The sequence below is a fragment of the Rhinolophus sinicus genome, chromosome 3 (genome assembly GCF_057876585.1).
Source record: "Rhinolophus sinicus isolate RSI-liver-muscle chromosome 3, RSI-T2T, whole genome shotgun sequence".
NCBI classification, from domain to species: Eukaryota; Metazoa; Chordata; class Mammalia; order Chiroptera; family Rhinolophidae; genus Rhinolophus; species Rhinolophus sinicus.
This window is the reverse complement of record NC_142503.1, coordinates 134,964,200-134,988,204: the sequence shown is the minus strand read 5'-3', so window position 1 is coordinate 134,988,204 and position 24,005 is coordinate 134,964,200. Positions and strand designations below refer to the sequence as shown.

Here is a 24,005-nt window from a genome sequence, read left to right as displayed (position 1 = left end):
CAACTATAATTGTCTGATGAAAATAACTTGCTTTTGACACCAGTATATGTTACACCCCATATATCACATCCTCCTTGCATAAGGAGGTGTTGTTTTATATAGCCAAGATAATTATAATTGGCTTTAATGTATCTGGAATAACTACGTATAAGAGTGTTGTGAGAAAGAAGAGGCTAACAGTGACCGAGAGCATTTATGACAAAATGGTTGCTCAAGGAATTTTTTTTTAAAAGCATAGGCTTATGTTATGCAGGTTTTAGAATGTTAGAAATCTGCGATTTAGAGACGTACCTATTTTGACCATAATGCATTTTGTCATGTGAAGATTAAATGTGGGGGACATTTACATTTCTCCAACTCACTGAGCTTCTACCTCAGGACTTGCTTTTTTTTTTTTTTCTCACAACAGTAGACATCTTTTTAAACATTGTATTCATGTCTGTCTCTCTTGACAGCAAATAAAATTTCATAAATAAAATTCTGTATAATAAATATGTTAGGTTTATGGAGCAGCCTTGATAAAGTATGACGTTTTCAAAAATGATTTGTGAAAAACAAATAAATTTACCAGAGCTAATGTGTTACCAGCTCCAAATATATGATCGATGATGTGCAGAAGGATAATGACCCAAAAGAGCATTTCCATGGGTTTTCACAATGCTTAAATTACTGCCAGATAGGAAAACCATATTCCCCAGAAGTTGGACCCATTGCCTCTGTAGATCAACATCTGACTGTAGCAGCTTCTTGTCTTGTCACTAAATTTCAAATCAACAGCAGCCACTGATAACTTGTAACAAGGGAGTATTTCCCCTTCACAGGCATCAAATCCTGTGGCACATTTTTATAATGTGCAGCTTTTCCCAACCTCTACTCTAACCTTCTGCCAAGTTTAAAGCCTCCTCACCCACTACCTGTCTAGTTGGCCAAAACCACTTCATTACCTTGGAATCTTATTTCTTACACAAATATTCACAGACTTGGAATTTGGAAAGTATGGCCCCACCTCATTTCTCTGCTCTTTGATTTTACAGCACTCATTGTGCTTTACACCACAAAATGTATTTCACACCCCCTCACTTCTCCATGCAGGATTGTGAAGTTAACATTTACTTTGTGTTAAATTAAGCCAAGTGATATGCTAAACGCTTTACATGCATTATTTCGTTGAATCCTCACATCAGTTCTGTCCATTTTACAGATGAGGAAACTGAGCTCTTATGCCCTTAACAACTTAGTAATATCACCTATCCTCTCTGAAATTGACATGTTTATGCCACATTCATATTTTTTCAGATTCATTATGTTTACCTAACAAAAATGAACATCATATAACCTCTACCACATAAAATACAATGATGACCTTTTGATAATGACAACCAACATATATAGTGTTTAATATTTAGTAACTTCAAATTTTCATAATTTTTAGATATCTTTGGAATATGACAGTAATTACACTGGGGAATTGGTATGTCAGTACCCTGAAGAATTCAAAGCACATCCTCTACCAAGATGCCATAATAAGTCTTGAATTAATAAAGTAAAAATTTGCAGACAAGATGCATCTATAGTGATAAAAATAGTGTGTAAGAAATGAGGAGATCCCTTGAAAACCTCCTGCAAACTACAAAGTGGTCTCAATTTGTCAGTTATATGTATAATGTTTAAAACTTCCCAACTTTTCTTTTTTGTGTCTATGACCAACCACACATTCATACAGTCCTTTTCATTAAAGTGTGTGTGTATGTGTGGGTGTGAACTTCTCCACATTTTGAAAAATACTATAAAAGGGATTTATTGACTATATCCCATTGTTTTTAACATATTTGTTTTCTCTTTTAGTAATAGTATAATTTTTAAATGGAAAATAAAATGAAAAGTAACTTTTAACACTGAATTAGAGTAGAATTTTAAAAATTAGAGAATAATTACCGGCAGTCTCTCCAAATCCACTCTGTCAGAGCCAGCTTGCATAGTAGGAGCATCCCGTTGTCTCACTATGGAGTTATGTTTATTTAAAAAAAATGCATCAAATTTTAATGTTTTATTATTAGAAAACCTATTAATAAAAATTTTACATTAATAGATTTTTAAAAAAATTTTGATGGGACATTTGAATTAGCAAAGGCATTCTAGTGCATCATCCCATCATTTAGTGGGGGTCTACTTTGTATCAGACACTATAATGGGTATGATATATAGATGATAGAGATAGAGCTAGTTTAATAATAATAATAACAACAACAACAACAATAATAGAAATAGCAGCCAGAATGCATTGAGAATTTCTTATTTCACATGCACTATGCCATTTATTCATTTGAGACAAATCTGATTCAAGGTTACAGACAGAATAGAGAAATGAATCAAACAGTTGGAAATAAATAGGGTTAAGTACTAGGTACCATTAGCCTCTGCTTTACAGATTAAAAAAAATAAATAAGCCTCAGAAGTATTTAATAAACTTATCCAGCATCATAAGGCAAGGAAGGAAAAAAGCTGAGATTCATCTTCTATATCTATTGTCTTTAAAAATTTTGTTCATACCCCACCCCCATCCCCAACACACCTCCATGCTGTGTACAATACAAGCTTACTGCTAATGTAGTCACAGAGGACTTTTCACACTGTTTGGGTAAGAGAAATTTATGATTAGTACCCCAACTTAACTCCTGATATAAAGCTGTATAAACTTCCAGGGGATTCTCAAAAAGAACTATTTTAGTCATTAAATCAAAGATTAAAAATCTGAAAAAATTATATGCTGCAGGGTGGTAAAATTTAGAACCACCATTTCTTCGTGATGAAATTTTTTAGTGCAGCTTATATTGATAGATTTTCATGGAAGGCTGTCATTGTGAGGTAAGAATATAAGAATAGACAGCTTAGTTTCAGGCCATAGTTCTGATATTAAGTACCTATTTTAATTTTTCAACAAAATTTAACGAGTACCTATTAAACATAAGGCACTGAAATAAGTGCCGAGGATACAATGGTGGGAAAGAATTATCCCTGACTTTATGTACCGTACAGACTAATCAGGGCAATAGAAGTTATATACAGTTGAAAAACCAGAATTGTGAGCAATAAAAACAAAAGAGTAACTTGAGGGGGTCATTGAGAAAACTAAACTTAGATGAGGCTTTGGTGGAGGCCACTTGGAGACAGTGAATGTTAATCTGAACCCTAAGGGACTAGTAAGATTGGCCCAAGTGAAGAGTGGCAGGAAGAGCCTTCTAGGAGGACACATACAAAGACGCAGAAGACTCGAACTGGGAGAGAGCTAAGCATGTATTAGAAACAGAGATGAGACCCATGTGACCACAGTCAAGGTGAGCGGGGTAGGGAGTGACACTGCAGAGCTGGACAGGACCAAGTCGTGAATGCCTCATTGACAGTGTTGGTTGTTGGAAGCCAGTTTTGTGAGGCCTTTCAGTTCCCATCATCAATAAAGTGAGGGAGTGAGATTGGATGGTATATGAGACCCCTTCCAGCCACTACATTTCACAGGGTTACATTCTTCTACTAAGTTCAGCTCCATATAACCAACAACAATATGCCAAGTCCTGTCCTATTCAAAGATGCATATTACGAAGTGATACCCTGTAAAGTCTGTTTCCAAGGTGCCTGGAATCCAATGAGGAAACAGGAGATAAGAACAGATAGATATAATACAATATAAAAAACAGTACCGTATCCCAGAGAAATATGTATTGCAGAAGTGCATAGTAGAAAGAGTATGTGTTTGATTTAGATCATTTACTTATAAAATCTTGTGAAAAAGAATCGCTTTATAGAACGTCATATAATTAGCATAGCTAGACTAAGACGCTCTCCATGAAGTTCTCATTGGGGAACGTCAGTTTGTCTTGGTGTTTAGCATTCCTATCCATTCATTTGGGTTTAATCATTGCCATCAGAAGCCCTTTGTTAAAGTGTAAATATAACACATGGATGCAATAAACATTAACTTAGAAAAATTGGTTTCAATTTGTGAGTCAACTCAAATCATTTGGAAGTAGCTTTTTGGAATGCTGTTTCAAAAAGACATCTGAGGCCTTCTGCAAACTCAGCAGAAGGAATGGTTAAGATTGATTCTCACAATCGGAAGGGTAGGGATGGAGAGCACCATGGTTTTACCATCTCTGCTTTAACTCACTATTTAGTTTGGCATGTGGCGTTGTTGTCACTGGATACACGAAATTATAGACTTTACTCACAGTTAAATTCTGCAGTTTTTTACTTTTTACTCACACAGTTAAATTCTGCAAGAGAAGAGGCCTTGAAAGAATGAAAGACAGGACAGATCTGTGGTATCAGGGTGCCAGAGGAAAACTCAGATCTCCACTGGATGTCAAAGTGGAGGCCTTGGGCAGCCAGAGTCTTGCTACACATGGGAAGGGTTGAGAAGGGTGAGGAAATGGCATGTAGGAAACTTCAGAATCATGCTTTGCCTTCTACATCACCATCTGCCAAAGTTGTGCACATAGGATACCAGTCTGTGCTGCCTAAAATGAAATTAAAGTCAAGATCATGGTGGTACCAGGAAGAAAGTTACCATTGATGTTACAGATGGTTTTGTTCTAATTCCATTTCTGCATCCTGGGTAGAATGCACCTAAAAACAGCCATTGAGGTAAGCAAGGCTGAAAAAGACCCAAAGTGAGAGATGCCAGGAAGCCCAGAGCAATGTTTCCAGAATTTCATCGCTTCAATAAGAGATGAGCTGTCTTGGAATAACTGATACGTTCTGACACTTTTCCCCTATTGCACATGTTAATTTTGCATGTGATATTGTTTTGAACAAAATAATTACATTTGATTGATAACTTCCATGCCACATTTCAATTTAATTGGAAACAGCCCAATATTCTCTCTTAAAAGAGGAAAAAGAATGCAGAAAATGTACAAGAGGAAAATATTCTCTTTCTCGTTCTAGTTTTCAGCCAAATTAGTATGTTTATAAAAGAACCTACTTCTTCCTATTGTAAGCAATATATCCTTACATAGATAAATATTTTTATCAAATAATTTATTTTCAGCTTAAGGAAGAACAACTTTTCATGTAGCTCATAATAAAGTAAAATTATATTTTCTGGCACAATATTAAACATAATTATGTATTTTTGTAAAAATATTCTCAGTGAAATAAATCTTCATAATTGATAATATTAATAAAAAGAGAAAAGGGATTGAATAATAAAGTTGCTTGTGCTTTTAGAGCAATTTGAAAGTCTGTTTCATTTTGAAAAATAACATAACTATCTTAATTCATGCTTAATTTGATCAAATATTTTCTGCAAAAAATAACGGTACAGGAGCATAAACATCCTCATGTTCATATTCATAAGATATTATTATAAGATATTTTCTGTTTTATTGCAGATAAAACAATTAATATTAAACATATTCTGACAATTTTCCTGAAACAATGAGCCACAGAAGCTTTACTTCCTGCAAAATTATTATGCAAATAGTTAAAATATTGAAATGAACCTAAGAATTGATACTCTAACAGATCAGTCCTGTTATAGTTTGTTGACAATGAGTAATCTATTTGAGACAAAGTGAAAGCAGCTGTAGAAGAAAATTTAATAGGAAAATTACACCTACAAAGCATTTAAATGTAGGTGCTGAATAAATTATCTATACATTAAAAGGTTCATATATTTCAAAGAAATAATGAAAAGTTTGAAAAAAAATCTGAGAAAATTTAACAAAAAGCAATAGAATTTTAAATGTGATCAAAACTACTGGAGAACTCTGTTAAATGTATATAACCTTATTGCACACAAATTACTCTTTTCAGAGCCTGTTCTTTTATTGGATTGCTCTGATATTTTTTTGGAATATATTTTAATGTTATACAAAGAAAATGAATTTCACGGATTTAACAGTTCAGTTTCTCCATGTTACTGTCTTGTGCTACGATGGAAGTTTGCTCTTTTATTCCACTATCTACTCCATTATAGATTTGATAAGGTGTGTGTGTGTGTGTGTGTGTGTGTCTGTGTGTGTGTGTGTGTATGTGGTACAGCTTGGTACAAACCATGTATTATTCAAGGAAAGTCTATCATTGTATTAGGAATGTTCAGCGCATGCTCCCTAAAATTGCATCTGATCGATAAAAGTTAGATTCAGCAAATCATTTGACCTACACTCTGACAAATGACTAGATTAGGAAGCTTTCCAGGACTCGTGAAATATTGAAAACTAGACCAGAGGGTTGATTTGCGAAAACCATCTCCTACTTTTTAAATTATCTTCATTGATTTTGATCCTTTTGAAATTTGGTTTATTTTGAAGCAAACTTAATTGTGGGGTATATGCTATTTCTGGAAAGGAACCTTTTAAATAGTAAAGCAATGATATAAATACACTGACAGACATACATAGACATTATGTCTATATTTTAGGAATCCAGAGCTTCATGATTATAGTGGCCATTATTATTATTATTATTATTATTATTATTATTATTATAGAAAAGGGCATGATAATATAAAGCTATTGAATTCAAAAGAGTGCATGATTTGCTTTGCTCTTCTTATAATCTTGGGGAAATTTACCCTGGCAAAACAGTCTAGATAATGTGGATTTGGGTACTGAATAATCTGTTTTTCTGTAGACCTATTCTTATCTTGGGATTAGACTAGAAGAAATACCAAAGTCAAAAATTAAATGGAAAGGAATTCTGGTCAAGATAGCAGAGTAGGTAAACACTATACTTATCTCCTTTCATGACCACATCAAAATTACAACTGAACTACAGAACAACCATCATGAGAATCACCTGAAGTCCACCTGAACTGAAGCCCTATAATTAAGAACATACAGAAGAAGCCACCTCAAGACTGGTAGGAGAGGAGGAGATGCAGAACCAGCTGGTCCAAAACTCAGGTGAGACCATTAAAAATCGGGAGGGGTATCTCAGCTGTGGAGGTCCCTCTGGAGGAGCAAGGGGACTTGACCCCACAACAGGCTCCCCAGCCCAGGGTTTCAGTGCCAGGGAGAAAATTTCCCATTACTTCTGGTTGTGAAAAATAGTGGAGATTGTGGCTGCGTGAGACAAAGGGTGGCTGCAGTTCTAGGCACTCCTCTTAAAGGGACCATGTATGGGCTTTCTCGCTGACAGACTCACTCACTCTGGGCTCCAGCACTGGGGCAGCAGCTCAAAAGGCAACAAGGACATATGAGGAGGAACTGAGTTGTCTGGCTTCGGAGCAAGAACTGGAGGGGCAGCTTTCTCCCAGACGGAGAAGCTGGCAGAAGCCACTGTTTCTTTGTTGAGCCCTCCCCCTTCCTGGTGTGCAGATGCAGGCAGCCGCCATATCTGAGTTTTCATCAACCTGGATGACATCATTTGCTCTGCCCTGGTGATTCCCTGAAACTCTGCCCCACTCAACTTTCAGGCACACCCAAGATGTTTCCAGTGCTTTCCCATGCAAACAGCCTATCTTGGCTCATACTTCAGACTTCCCTAAAAATCTCTCAAAGGTTCACAAAACCCAACAAGCAACATCTGGCTTTGGAGTGTCCTGTACCTCTGGTGGAGCAGCCCTAAGCCCAGCACTAGCGACAGCTGGCCTCGGTTCTCAGCTTGGCCTCTTTAGGCACCTCCGAGCCCAGTGTGGGTGGCTGCCATCTGTGGATTGCTTTGTGGTTCATGCCAGATGGCCCTAGGCAGCACACAGGCAGCAGCTGAACTTGGCCTGCAGCAGAAACCCTCATAGGAGTCCTCAAAGCTGGTACGCCTGGTGGTCAGCTTTGGACCAAGCTGGAGCACCACATGCCCACCCCCAAGGATGACTCAACCAAAGGACATATTGGGCAGGCACCAGAGCCCTGATAAAGCAAATCCTGCTCTGTAGGGTCAGCCTCTGTACAACACCTCCTCCATTATAATCATAGCTATTTCCCACAATCAATCTTCCCGAGGTTCAATCTCTCCCATTGATGTGCAAACAGCAACAATGGCTCAACTACAGCAAGAGGGCACACACAACCTACACAAGGGACAGATCTGTAGCACCTGGCTCTGGTGACCAGAGAATGGGCCCCACAGGGACACCTACTGCATAATGCCACTCTACTAAAACTAGGAGGCATAGCAGCCCTACCTAATATAGTAACAAAAACAGGGAAGCAGCCAAAATGTGAAAACAAAAAAACATGTCCCAAATAAAAGAAAAGAACAAAGCTCCAGAAAAAGAACTAAACAAAATGGAGACAAGCAATTTACCAAGTGCAGTATTCAAAACACTGGTTATAAGGATGCTCAGTGATCTTGGGGAGAACCTCAACAAAGAGATAGAAAACATTTAAGAAGGACCAGTCAGAAATAAAAAATCCAATAACTGAAATGAAGAATACATTAGAGGGAATCAAGAGTAGATAAGATGAAGCCGAGGATCAAATCAGTGATTTAGAAGATAAGGTAGCAGATAACACTCAAACAGAACAGCAAAAAGAAAAAGAAAAGAAAAAATGAGAATAGTTTACGGGGCCTCTGGGACAAAATCAAGGGTATCAACATTTGGCTCATAGGGACACCAGAAAGAGAAGAGAGAGAGCAAGAAATTGAAAACCTATTTGAAGAAATAATGACAGAAAACTTCCCCAAACTGGCAAAGGAAATAAATATACAAGTCCAGGAAGCACAGAGTCCCAATCAAGATGAACCCAAACAGGGCCACACCAAGACACATCATAATTAAAGTGCCAAAGTTTAAAAACAAAGAGAGAGTCTTAAAAGCAGCAAGAGAAAAGCAGTTACCTACAAGGGAGTTCCCATAAGACTGTCAGCTGATTTCTCAACAGAAACTGCAGGCCAGAAAGGAGTGCCACGAAACATTCAAAGTAATGAATAGCAAGGACCTACAACCAAGATTACTCTACCCAGCCAAGCTATCATTTAGAATCAAAGGACAGATAAAGAGCTTCCCAGACAAAAAAAAAAAAAGCTAAAGGAGTTCATCACCACCAAACCAGTATCACAAGGAATCTTACAGGGACTTCTTTAAGATTAAAAAGAAATAAATAAAAAATATGAGTAATAAAATGGCAATAACTACATATCTAGCAACAGTTACTTTCAATGTAAATGAATTAAATGCTCCAATCAAAAGATAGAGTGGTTGAATGGATAAGAAAACAAGACCCTTACATATGCTGTCTATAAGAGACTCATTTCTAATCAAAAGACACATGCAGCCTGAAAGTAAAGGGATAGAAAAGGATATTTCCTGAAAATGGAAATGGAAAAAAAAAAAAAAAAAATGGCTAGGGTAGCAATACTTATATCAGGCAAGATAGACTTTAAAACAAAGAGCCAAAAAAAGACCTGTAATCCCACTTCTGGGTATTTATCTGAAGAAACACAAAATGCTACTTCGAGGGGATGTGTATACCCATATATTCATTGCAGCACTGTTTACACTGCTCAAGATGTGGAGACAGCCTGGATGTGTGGATAAAGAGGAGGTGGTACATGTAACAATAGAATATTGCTTAGCCGTGGAAGGGAATGGCTTCTAGCCATTTTCAGAGACATAGATAGACCTTGAGGGTATTGTTTTGAATGGAGTATGTCAGACAGATGCAATGTGATTTTGCTTATATGTGGAATCTAAAGAGCAAAGCAAACAAGCAAACAAAACAGAAACAAGCTCATAGATACAGAGAACATTTTGATGGTTGTCAGATAGGAGTGGGACTGGGGTGGGGTGCAGAGGTAAAAAAGGGGAAGGGATTAGGAAGTACAAATTGGTTGTTACACGTAGTCATGGGAATGTAGGGTATAGCAGAAGGAATATAGTAATACTGTAATAACTATGTATAGTGCCTGGTGGGTACTAGACTAGTCAGGGGAATCACTTCTTAAATTATAAAAATGTCTAACCACTTATGCTATACACCTGGAATTAATATAAAATAACATTGAATGTCAACACTAATTGAAAAATTTTTAAAGGGGGAAAAGGTGAAGAGGAATAAGAGGTTCAAATTTCTAGGTATAAAACAAGTAAGTCGTGGATGTAATGTACAGCATAGGGAATATAGTCAATAATATTAGGATAGAATATTATGGTGTCAGATGGTTGCTGGGCTTACAGTGATCACTTCTTTTGGTATATAAACGTTGACTAACTATCGTGTACAACTATAATATAATATTGTATGTTAGCTATATTTTAATAAAAATCTTAAAAAAATAAAAGCTAAAAAAAGTAATGGAAAAAATAAGGCAAAAGCAACTGACAGTTTCTATGTCCATTTGCAACTCTGCCTCACTCTTCAAAACTTACCTTTTAAAGTGATAACTGTCCTTCTACTTCAACCATGTCCATAATTTTGTTTATATTCAGCTTATTTTCCTTTAGGAAAAATTAAATATACCAAACAAATACACAAGTAAAAGTACTATATCAAGCACTGAATTTATTGAACCATAAGAAATCCTACAGACCATCAAATTTAAAATGCTCATTTCACCCATGAGGAAAGCAAGGCTCAGAAACTATTAGTGAACTCACCCAAGGCCACTGAGCTAAGTAATAGCAAAATCAAGATCAAGTTAAGTTCCCTAAATTTCCAAACTCTCCACCATGTTGGTTGCATTCCATTTTGGAGAGTCATCAGGAAGAGATATCTGCATGACAATGAGACTAGAGGATTACTTTAAAGACATTTGTTTACAATATAGATCTATAGAATTTTTTTTAAAAAACCCAATGTATTGGAAAAGAAAAAGTATTTACAGAGTTTTACAGTTTTTTTGTGGCCATTCTCTCACAGAGACAGGTGAATGAGAAGACTAAATTTTCTTATATTGAAAATGTTTTATAAGCTTCCTGACAGGTAAGGTATCAATAATAATCTAAGAATTGTCCTATATTTTTACAAAATCGATTAAATCAGTCAATTCAAGATTATTTTTTTTTTAAATAAATGCTTTGTTAGTACAAAAACTTTGGATAGTAATTACCTTCCACACCCAGCCTGGGATAGTTTTGACCATATCAATATTATCCCTGTACAGACCACGCATTTCATAGACAAAAAGAACAAATGATTTTCCTAATTACAGAGAAAATATAAAGCAGAGCTGAAACCAAATCATTTTTCTTCAAACTCATAAACTGGTGAGGGGTGGGGGGAATGAAAATGTGAGAAAATAGTTACCCTAGTCAATGAAACCTGTCTATAAGTAGATACTTAAGATGAAATACCTGCAAAATAATGAGTAGGATTTATGAAGGAAGTGTGGAGTACAGCTATCGGTGGTAATGATAGTAAAGAAGTTTCAAATTATAAATAGTAATTTAAAAACAAAATTTGACATGCAAGAAATTTTCAAAAGCAGGAAAAACAAGAAGACAGGAAAAATGGAAGGCTTCATTATGTTCACACATGACTAATTTTTAAGGGCAATCACCTAATTATTTAAAATTCAAGTTGAATTATTTAATTACACTTGGCTTCTGATAGAAGGAAGAGTGGTTAAGTTTTGAAGTGGACAGGTTAACAGGTATGAGATTAGTGTATCCATTTGGGCCTTACTTATGTCTGTGGTGCACTAAGCATTATTGTTGGTAAACAGAAATTGATTCAAGTTTTTATCTGACAGCAATGCATACCTTACAATTTTAGTGTTATTATTTTTACTCATGCAAGTGTAATGAAACCTGGGAAAAATATGAAAGTTGTTTCAGACAAGAAGAAGGCATTTTATGAAGATTTTTGGAGAAGAAAAAGAAGGAGAAGAATGCATTTCAAATCCATGCATTTTACAGCTGCCACTACAGTATTCTGAATGGTCTTGTGATTAATTCTTTCTGTTTCATATTATTCCAAGACTATTCATTTGGAGAAAATATGTAGAACTCCTTGTCTGGCCTTTCTGAATCTATTTTTCACAGTTGCAAAGTACTGGTCAAACAAATTAAATTACTGCAGCAGTATGTAACTAATTTTATGTAAATTAAGGTGTTAATGTTCTGAATCACATTCCTGAAAATGGTCTGTTTTCTCTTGCAGCTTTTCTTCATTAATGCTGCTATGAATAGTCAAATTGAAAAATTAATTCCTACAAGACTAAGTGGCCAAATTTTCACCCTTTGACCCTTCAAAGAATTAGATCTCAATACAATTTTATGATCAGCTTAGTCTACACTTGTCAGTAGCCAAACCAAATAAATCAACATTTTAAACTTAATGCAACTAGGGGTGAAATAAATTCCATCTTGTTTATGTAAAGGGGGATCTTTTAGAGCTAATGGCCAAATTGTGTGATTCAGAATTTGTGCCAAGCTTATACCTTTATGGGCAGTCTTTCTGGCCCAACAAAAGTACCATCTTACTCCAACATCTATTGTCTGTTTGAACTGTGCAATTTCCACCTCAAAAATGACCCAATCGTGGATTATCAGATGAATAAAAAATTTATAATTGGAAATACCTAAGAGAAACTGAAGTAAGAAAAGAGTAAATTCATCATCTATTGAAATACTTGCCAAAGCATATAAAGAAAATCAAAGTGTTTTCTAACTACTTGGCAAACTCACATAGTCCATTGATTGAATTAAAACTGTTTAGTAGAAGCAAACACTTAAATTATTTATCTGTTGGGATTTTTATCTAGAATAATAAATGTTAATCTACTTCCTGAAGTGCATTGCATACAGATAGCAATGCAGCCAGAGTTCCAGAAAAGTAACCAACCGGATCACAACTATTGTTTCTGTGATAAATGGCAGCTTCAATTTCACAAGAAATGGCTTTTCCAAGGAAGTCACCTATAGTTGGAACCAAAGTACAACCTTCCCAGGTGACAAAAGATTTCTTTTTTAATTAAAAAAATCCAAATATGTTTTTATGTGTGTTTGCAAAATATTTCCAAAGAAGCTTTTTGGCATTCTTAGTCTGATCTTCCAACAGATAATCTATTGATAATTTAAGCCTTCTGTGTGTGGGCTTTACTTCTTCTGCTTCTTTTGGCTAGTCGTATCATCAAATCAACAGGAGGCAGATTGACAAGAGAAAATAAAATTGAATCTCGTGTGCATGGGATCCCCACCTACATAAGAGAGTCAGAGACCCTGCACACATGAGAGGTTCAGAGATAGAAAGGGGGATTGAGGTGTATGAGACATTCTGAGCTAGGGATGAGGTAATGTACCTTGGGGGCTTCAAGAGGTCATGGCAGAATAATAAGAAGAGCAGGCTTTTAGTAAATAGAAGTTTGCCCTGCCCTATAGATAGGTCAAAAGATGTTATCTCTCATAATCTCTTATGGACAAGGACTCTAATTCAAATCCTTCTAGGTAAATGAAAGGGAGGACCAGAAGTTTCTCTTGAGCCTGAAGCTAAAACTGTCTTTAACTCAAAGTTATCTGCATACCACTGAGGCATATCTTGCAGTGGCTCATTCTGAACCCCCACACTACCTAATCATGCATTCAGATAGAATAAAAAATACTGTCTCTTATTTTCCATTCTTATTTTGATCCTTAAATCCATTCCTAAACTTACGAATTTAAAAAATGGTATAGCAAACAGCATGCTGCCAAATTGAAAGTAGCCACTCAAAACCATACTGGGACTTCTTTAACCAGTTAATAAGATGACTTCCAATGATGACTCCAGTCAGGCATCAACAGCTAACGGTCTTACCACCATTAACAAGCAGATATCCATGTTAGACACCTAGCCAGATCAAAAGGTAGCAGAAGAATTAGAATAAGTTGGGAGATAACTGCAGAGAGAACACCAAGGATGTCTACACACCAGGCTGATCTGATAATTTTACATTTAATAAAGTCTGAAGAGCAGGGCCCTGCCTGTCTCCTGAGCTCAGGATAGACCCAAATTGAGGAAAGGGGTAAAAGGAAACTCTAGCCCAGTTTTGTTGGGAATCCATGGAGTAATGCCCTTGAGGGAAGAAAGCATGGGACCTGTCAGAACTAAAAAGGCAACTCTGTAGAATCAAGGTCATATTATTATTTTTCAGTTCACTCATGCCTATGTAATTACCTATGAGCATCAGCATGTATTATTCCAAACACTTACTTAATTATTTTTATAAATTAACATCCTCCAAATGAAATAAATCACAATGACTTTTCCAACTTCCTATTGCTTTATTATGAAATTCCTGGAATTTTTTCAAAGCCAGCTGCACTGGGGCTGGAGAAACATCAGAGGAACTTCCCCATGAAGCTACGTGAAGAGACAGTCAGTTCCTGGCTCACAAAGCAGGCCAGGGTTCTAACTGTAAGTCTCTAAGCACTTTTCATACGTTAAGTATAATATCCTCTGAGACAGGCTGGTGAAGACTCTTTTTTCTTTAAATATATTTAGTTCTTATAAAATCAATAATGCCTCTCCAGCACTCAGTATTAATAATACTTTATACTTCTATGACATCCTTTTTTCTTCATACTGTGTTCTAAATACATTGATTCATCCTCTGACCCCTGGGAAGTAGATATGATTATACAACATCTTTATGTGCCCCACAGAGTACCTTGATTAGAAACATCTTTGTAGTGAAAAAGACACTGGACACAAAATTAAAAGAGGCCATGTCAAGTCCTGGCATCATGCCATACCAGTGTAACTTTGGGCAAATCATTTAACCTCGAGCCTGCCTGCTTACCCATCTGACAGCTCCGAAAAACTAAATGAAAAATAAGTATGAAAGTATTTTTAATTATTAATTAATTAAGCTATTAAAAAAATATTGTAGCCCTGATGTGTGGCCGCCATGTGGTAGGTGCTGGGAATGCATCATAAACAAGTGTTGGTCCCGCCTTCCAAAGAACTCATGATCCAGCTGAGCGAATAGATGTTTGCATATGTAATAATATCCATGATGACAGTTATGAAAAGAAAGTCCAGAGTACCTAAGCCCAGCCCATGTGGTCAGAGAACAGTGTCAACAAAAGCGAAAATCAGCTTATGGTAGCTACTCAAATACATGTGAATAACTAAATGATAAAGCTAGGTCAAGATAAAGACATGTTACTTTTTTCTAGGGTCAAGCAGAAGTGTATTGAAAGAACTAAAAAGAGAAACCAAAAATTTAAATTCTTTGCGTGGTGTTTTCGTCCCGTGTGCTACATAGCTGCTAAGCATTTGATAAACTGCTGGGTGGAAATAAAGGAGTATCTGGTTGTAATGTAGCTCATTGGTGACATCTACTTTCAAAGTAGTTGATTAATCACATTATATTGGAGCCTTATTATTTGTTCAGGATCGGTGCCCTTAGATTGCCTTTGTATAGTAAGACTCTTCTAACTAGGTCTATTTAGTATTTCATTTAAAGTAAGTACTCTACTTTAAATGAAGACTAATTCATCCTGAAAACTTCATTGTAATATACTTTGTTATAACAAAGTCAAAATACATTAATTGAACAAAATATCGTAGCTGCTTAATACAAGTACTGAGATTTTAAAAAAAAAAAAGAGGAACTCAAGCATCATTGATCCCCTCCTATGCTCCCGGCACTGTGTGTGTGAGGTTTCATATGTATTACTTGGCTTAATCCTGTTGAAAATGTTGTGAAGTTCTCAGCCAAGCAATCCAGGTTAACGTCAACAGTGATGAATGATACTGATAGTATGAACCCTTGAAAGGATGTGGGGAGAATGGCACTTTACCTTGTGATCTTCTTTCTAAAAAGACATAATCATAAACAAAACATCAGGCACATTTCAGTAGAGGATGATTCTACAAAATATCTGACCAGTATACCTCCAAATTGTCAAGATCATTAAAAACAAGAAAAGTCTTAGGAACTGTCACAGTCCAAGGAGACTAAGGAGACAGGATGACAAGGCATTGTGTGTCCTCAGTGGGACACTGGAAAATAAAAAGGATATTAGATTAAAACTAAGGATATCTGAATAAATTACAGCTTCTGGTAAATAATAATATGAATATATCAATATTGGTTTATTTGTAACAAATGTTCCATAGTAATGTGAAACGTTAACATTAGGGGAAATTGGGTTCAGGATACATGTGGATTTTCTGTACTATATTTATAATTTCTATGTAAATGTAAAGTTCCTCTAAAAAAAATCTAAGTTTGTTTTTAAAAACGTTTGTAGGTTTTATTAATCTCATTTTATAAATGAGGATATTGTAAGTAATTAAATTGCATAGCCAGTAAGCTATTAATTTGAACACATCAGCCTAAATCTAAATTCCATACTCTGACCAAGGAATCGTGCTACCTTTCCAAGGAATCTGGTTTTGGAACAAGGATATCTCATTTATAACATGTTACATCATGTTTTATTATTTTCAAATTTCTAGTACTAGGAAGTATATAGAAATATTAGAAAAATAATTCCTAGAGCTTGTTAACCAAATGTCATGCATCTCTATTCAAGAGTTTACTGGCCATTTCCTTGAAATAAAGTCTATATCTGTGGTAATAAATTTTGTGTTTTAAGCTGACATTTAAATATACCTGCACACACTCACACATCCCCACAACAAATGCACACATACACACTCACACAAGGAACTGGTTGCTAAATGCATGATTTTAAATTATTGTTAGTCCCTGGAAACTATGTTTTTCCCAATTAACATAGCAAATCAGAGGTTCTCCTTACTTTCTCTTGTTTGTATAGTCAAATAATGCATAAAGTCCTTATTCTTTCATTGTTTAGGAAAGATATGTTCAAGTTAATGAAAAAACACCATATGCATACACCAACCATTCATTTATTCATTCAATCATTCATTCATTTCCAAAAGATCCTAAATACCGTGCACTGTTCTCAAATTTTGAAATTATCATAGGTGATGTAGGTGGTATTTCAGACACAGGATTGTACTACAGATGATCTAACAGATCAAAACAGGTATTTCAGCAAATGCGAGCATGAGGAAAAGCCCAGACACACAACAGTGAAGGACCTGTGCCAGAATCAACAACCAGTTGGTAGAGTATTTAGATGTTCAGATGTCTTAGAGCTCTTAGAAAGCAAAGGTCACTCCAGACAGTTATGTAACTTAAATATTTCTGCTTCTTAAAGGCAGATAGTATGTTTTATATTTTAAACTCACATGTATTTGTTTGCTTACCTAATAATTGTAAAATTCAGAGTAAGTTTACCTTCTTCATGAAAATGTCTGCTACTTTGGAAAAACCAGTTGTAACAAAATATATTGGTACTATCTATGAAATTGAGTTTAGTTAAAAATTGGTTAAGAGTTCATGCCTATGCTTGAATAAGTCTAGAGAATTGGTAATTTTATCAACTTTTATTTTTTAATTGTGATCATGAATAATGAATTCTCAACCCTGGAAACTTTATAGTAGCTAAAGGGCCATCAATATTGCCGAATGCAAAGTTAAACCAACTTTTACAGATGAGAGATGCCTTTAGAATGGCTGTGGTGAAGTGTATTTCACCAGATGAATTTCTGTGATATGATTGCAAAATGAACCTCTCTCTCTCTCTCCCTCTCTCCCTCTCTCTCTCTCTCTCTCTCTACCCCCCCCACTCTCTTTTTAAACAGGCAAGGGAAGGGGCAGTCAGTCTGAGATTTACACCTGATTTGTGTTATAGTAATCTTTGAAATTAAGAAGTGTATCCTTGCATTTCATTAAATTCTGGCTAATGAGATAACTGTCTTCCCAAGGAGGGAATGATAAAGTACTCAGGCCATAAAGCATAAATTAATACTGCAAGGTTAAACACTGGAACTAACTCATGTTTCAACAAAAGCCCCTACCAGCAGTTAAATTAACTGACATAAATACCATAAAATCTGTCTTTATTTTAGTTTCAGATGATGCTTCTTTTTACACCCCTGCTTTCAGTTTGTATAACTCATTTTTGCACATTATTGCACGCACCATTTGCCATTTAAAGAATCAGCTACAACGGGGAAAGATTTAAGGAATAAAATACTCAGAGAGGAAAAAGAAACTGGTAGGTCTGGGAGATATCATATTGAAGATTGTTAGTGCCGTTGAGAAATACTACAATAGACAACAGTAGTTCAAAGAAACAGTTAATTATGACACGACCAGCCCAAAGAAATATACTTTTTAAGCTTTTGATAGACATTTTGAAAAAAAAAATGCTAAAGAAAACCTGTGGTGATAATAGGTTTGATATATATTCTGGCAAAAATTATATCACATTAATGAGGTGGCTTAAAGGGCTCATGCATTTTGTAGGAGGCATTTCAATGTATTAGTATAATTAGCAGTGATGAGAAAACTGTTTGGAACTGAATTACCTCTCACGAGTTCATTTGAGCTATATGAAATTACACCATGCAAGAAGGAAAATTATGGAGCCATCCAGAGAGAGTTCATGCCTGATTTGATCATAGCCACTAATTGGATGATCATTTTCGTAAAGCTTTTCAAATGGTTGACAGTTTCTGCCTCTCATTTTTTTTTTTTTTTTTTTTAATGGACCAGCTCTTTATTTCTTGTACTAAGCAACCAAACATAGGTTTGTTAGAGATTTGGGTGTTTCTACAGGGACCTTACAGGTGTAATTGTCACAATCTGAGCAACCTTTGTCCCTTAATTAGCTGCTTTTGGGGAACCCCTAATGAGAGTTGCTGTTCTTGTTAACAATCTAGAGAATACCTGATGAGTGAAACTCTCCAAGCCTGATGTATGTCAGCAGCCACCATATGACAGCAATTTAATGAAGTTAAAATCTGACCTGATTGGGATGGATAGAGGAGCACTTGTGTTGTACTGCTTTTGATCCTTCTCTCTCTCTCTCTCTCTCTCTCTCTCTCTCTCTCCCCTCCCCTCCTCCCTTCCTCCCTCTCTCTCTCTGTTTAATACAAAGTGGGTGCTCTGGTGAAGGACAACAGAAATGTGGAGGGTAGAAGGTAGAGAAAAGGAAGCGTTATTAATGGATCTGCTTTATAAACTCCATTCACAAGACAGCGAATAGCCAATAGAGAAGAATTGAAAGCAGGGAGTTAGCTTTCTTGTATAAGTTGCTTCATGTGAACTGCATAATACAGCAAAGTCTTACTATTTGGGGGGTAACTAAATATCATACGTACTGTTTTCTGCTTTACTTTTTATTTATCTTCTCCACACCTCCTACTTGAATCATTTTTTCCATTATAGCCATCCAGGATTTCCAGATGAGATTCAATCGTGTGGAGTTAAGTTTTTTTGTGTTTTTTTTTAATTACAGTTTTTTTCAAATAACACGTATGGCCTAGTAAATTGGAAAAGAAAAATCATTATGAAAACATGCCACTCGATTTGTTGCTGAAATGAAAGATGTAATATTAGATGAATGGTTTTTCAGTTTGATTGGCAAGTTCTAATATTATTAAAAAGATCCACCTGAGATACAAAATAACATTGATTTTTTTTGTGTGCGAATGTGTGTGCACATGTATGCACATGTTCAAGTTCTAAAGTGTTGTTCTTTCTCATGGCCAAATAATGCAAGTACTACTTTCTCTATTTGGAAATTTCACCCTCTCTGCAGCTAACAGATGTCACAGGATGCTTGCTCATAAACATCTGCTTTTGGCCATATTTCACCTTCCAATTTGTGATGTGTGTGTGTGTGTGTGTGTGTGTGTGTGTGTGTGTGTGTATCATACATATATCATATATCGATGATATATATATATATATCATATATGTATGGGATATATATGGTATAGATATATATCACAAATTGGAAGGTGAAATATTAATAATCTCAAAGTTTTAATGAGTCCCCTGACCCTCTCCTGCTTTCCTGTGTCTGCCATTTGCTTAGGTATACTGAGAAGTTGGCTTTATTTAGCCACTTAGTTGAAACCAAACATCTTTTTATTAGAAACAGAATATTATATAAATGTGTTCACTACACTCTGGGTACATAATTTAAGGCATTTGGAATTGAAATTTCAAGGAATCAGAACTTAGAGATATTGTTACTCTTAGATAAGTTAGTTAAATTATCTCAGAAAGCAAACATATTCCTTAGTAATAAGTGAATACCATTTTAACCTTTTTTCCAGTGCTAGAAGGGGTCGCAGAGATTGTTGAACAAATTTATGGATTTAGATACACACATATTTGCAATCTACTATGCCCTGTTCTGCCACTGGCATGTGTTTGTTCAAATCATCAAAATGTAAAACAACCAACAAATTTCTGAATGAAAAATAGGACATTTTTTAAAAAAAATCCTCATTGTAATGGCTCTTCCTGAATCTTTGTGTGTGTGTGTGTGTCTGGGGGAGCAGTGGGTTGTTATTGTTTGTTGTTGACTCTCTGGAGATTCTTCTTTCCTCAGCTTCTTACTATACCAACTCCACCCATGAATATCTAATCTACACTGGCTTATTTTCATTTTGACTTATTCCTTTCTTAAACTGGAATTTGGTTAGCTCTGGATTTCCTGTGTTAGTTCCTCTCTTTCTCACATTTCTTGTTTTCTTCTTTATGTATGATGTTAATTTTCTAAATCCTTGCTGTCATATTTGATTGACAGTTCATCTGGGTATGGAATTCTAGGTATGAAATCATTTTCCCTCAGAACTTTCAACACAGTGCAGAATTATCTTCTGCAATTCAATGTTGCTGATAAGAAGTCTGATGCTAATTTGATTCTTGTTCCTTTATATGTTACTGCTTTTTTCCCCCAAGAGTGTAAGGTTACTATGTTTCTTAGCTGTTATGTATTTGAGAATATCTTTATTTTACCACTACACATTAAAAGAAAATCTGGAGGGATAAAATATATGAGACATTTCCCACTTAAATCTGCAGCTTTACTTTGCAAAGTAGAACTATGACACTAATCAGACTTGTATTATTTGGTATGGAATTTATTTATTCTGCCTATGTACTTGCAGGGTTTTTTCCTTAGTGTTTTTATCTTAGTGTTCAAATAATTTTAGAGAAATATATTTAGATGTGTATATTATTACAATGATTATTTCTGAGTTGCTCATATATGACTATATAAGTAATATACTTACATATACTTAACCATAGGAAATTTTTCTACAATCACATCTTTTTTTTTTTTTTTTTTTTACGATTTTTATTGGGGAAGGGGAACAGGGCTTTATTGGGGAACAGTGCGTACTTCCAGGACTTTTTCCGAGTCAAGTTGTTGTCCTTTGAATCTTAGTTGTGGAGGGTGCAGGTCAGCTCCAGGTCCAGTTGCCATTGTTAGTTGCAGGGGGCGCAGCCCACCATCCCTTGCGGGAGTAGAGGACTCGAACCAGCAACCTTGTAGTTGAGAGCCCGCACTCCAACCAACTGAGCCGTCTGGCACTGGCCCATGTGGGAATCAAACTGGCAGCCTTCGGCGTTAGGAGCACAGAGCTCCAACCACCTGAGCCACTGGGCCAGCCCTGCAATCATATCTTTGATTATGGTTGCTCTTCTGATGGTTATGCTTCCTCTCAGGGATACCTGAGCACTAAATGTGCATGATTTTCTTCCTTACTATTTTCATCTCCTTGTTCTTTTCTTCTACATTTTGGAAGAGAATCTCAGGGTGTTTGTTTGTTTTGTTCACATTACTGAATTGAGCATCTATAGATATAATTTTAATCTATTTTTTATTAACTCCAGAACAGACTTAAATTTTCCATTATGTTTATTAGTCTACTTGGGTCTTTTCATTCTTCACTTTTTATTTTATTGGTTAGCTCATATATCAGACTCTTCTCTCCTTTTAATATTCTGTTTGTTTCATAGGGGCCAAGAATTCTTTAGTCATTAAGAATGTCAAAAATATTTAATATATTCTTTGATTTCCTGAAAACTAATATTTTCAGTCTTCAATTATTTCTCCTAGTCACTGTTTTTTTCATAGTCCCTAAACTGGATTTTTTCATCAGAGGAGTTGGAAACTACCTCAACTTTCCACTACCAAATATACATGTAAATATGTATCTGTGTTTATACCCACTTTTCTACATTGCTATACTGAATTTTATGCGTCCATTCTTAACATTCTTAACTTCAATTTAAAAAAACAAAAAAGTGTCCATTTTCTTCTACAAGGTGAAACTCTCCAACCGTGCTCCACATCCCATCTCTTTGAGGCGTCTCAGAAACTTGCATAACTGTATCCCCCTAAAATCCCCTACCTAGAACCAACATCTCTCACGGTGATATTTCTCTTCTTTCAAGAATTTTTAGAAGCATTGTCTATCTTCCCAGTCTATAATTCCTCAACTACATTTGATCCTTAATCTATCTCAGGCTGGCTTCTACTCTACCACTCCACCAAAACTGCTCCATCCAAGAGAGTAACCACGCTCCTGCTTCTAATTCCAGTGGCTGTTTTTCACTCCACATCTTACCTGACTTCTCAGCGGAATTTGAAATATGGTTGACTATTCTCTGTTTCCTGAAACACTTTTTACCTGTTCCAGAGAATTTTCTGCCTATATTCTTCATCTTTTATCTATTTGGATCCATGATATTTACATTATTGATTTCTAAAGCTTTACATATTAAAGGTATTAGCATTTTACCTGTGACAGGAGCCATTTTAGGAAAGAGATGTCGTGTTTCCCTGAAAATAAGATCTAGCTGGACCATCAGCTCTAATGCATCTTTTGGAGCAAAAAATTAATATGAGACCCAGTCTTAGTTTAATATAATATAAGACCAGGTCTTATATATTAATATTATAATATAATATAGTATAATATAATATAATATAATATCGAGTCTTATATTAATTTTTGCTCCAAAAGACGCATTAGAGCTGATGGTCTGGCTAGGTCTTATTTTCGGGGAAACACGGTATATAGCAGATTACTTAAGTCAATATAATATGGCTATTTATTTAACAAATTCAGAAGGAAGCTACTAAAGGGAAATTTTCAAGAAAATAAAGTGGTTTTTTTTTTGTTTTTTTTTCATTTCAAAAGTACGTATTTCTCTGAACTTCATAGTCCTGTAAACTAAATCAAATGAAGTATATACACAGATATTAATTTTTAGTATTTCCTCATGAAAATAAATCATGTTTGGTAAGTAATTTTATTTTACTAACAATATTAGAAAAGTGCCTTATTTTTAACTGTGAACCTTATTAAGAGAAAAATAGGTGAAGAAAATATTTGGCAAATATAATCAATTGATGGGAAATATTAATAAATGTCCATATTATTATTCAGTTGTATGAACAGGACTCAATACTGGAATAAAATCAAGATTTTAAGGAAGAATGAATAAGGCAGATTAATGTTGGGTAGACAATCAACAGTCTACTGCAGGAGCTGTACATGAAACTTCTTATTTATTAGCACTGGTTTCACATAATGCTCTTAAATGGAGAAAGTTTTCATTCAGGCCCTGGGACTCTCTCCCTGCTCTGCAAAACCAACACCTTTTCTGTGACATCCAGTACACTGGTTACTCTCTACTCTAGATAAGTTTTTATTTTCATTTAATAAAGATCAAAGTGTTAATACGTTCTTCCTGCTTTCTCTGGGATAAGCATAAACAACTTTAGAGACTGCAGGATTACAGAATAATTTCATTGATGTTTTTTCTTTCCCAGTCCTCTTTGCTAATGCAAATCCTTTCAAACTCACACATAAAAGTCAGTAACATAATTATAACTAGTATAAAATGAACTATTTGTAAAGCACTATTATGTATATTATTATATCTTTCATTATAATCTTGTGAAATAAATATTATTAGAATCTTCATCTTAAAAATAAGACATTTAGAGAGAGCAACAAGCCAAAGGTCACAAACCTGGTAAGGGCCAGGTCCAAGACTTGAAGTAAGACCTGCTGACTCCAAAGGTTGTGATCTTTCCACTCTAACATGTGGTAAAGGGACCCAAGAGGCAGGAACTTAAAAAGGTAAAAGTGTTATAAGAGAAATTAATAGTTGCCTATTCTGTATCTGTTCTCCTCTTTTTTGATAACTGAATCCTCGTTATTTTCAGAGTGGCAATGCACACAACTCAAAGATTGCATTTCCCATTCTCCTTTGCCACAGAA

At 35.4% G+C, this 24,005-nt stretch overlaps 1 long non-coding RNA gene across 1 annotated transcript in view; it reads left to right on the top strand.

Annotated features, from left to right (window-relative positions):
- Positions 1-24,005, top strand: part of LOC141570601 (uncharacterized) — a 680,999-nt gene that overhangs the window by 487,472 nt on the left and 169,522 nt on the right. The gene's annotated exons all lie outside the window — the stretch shown is intronic.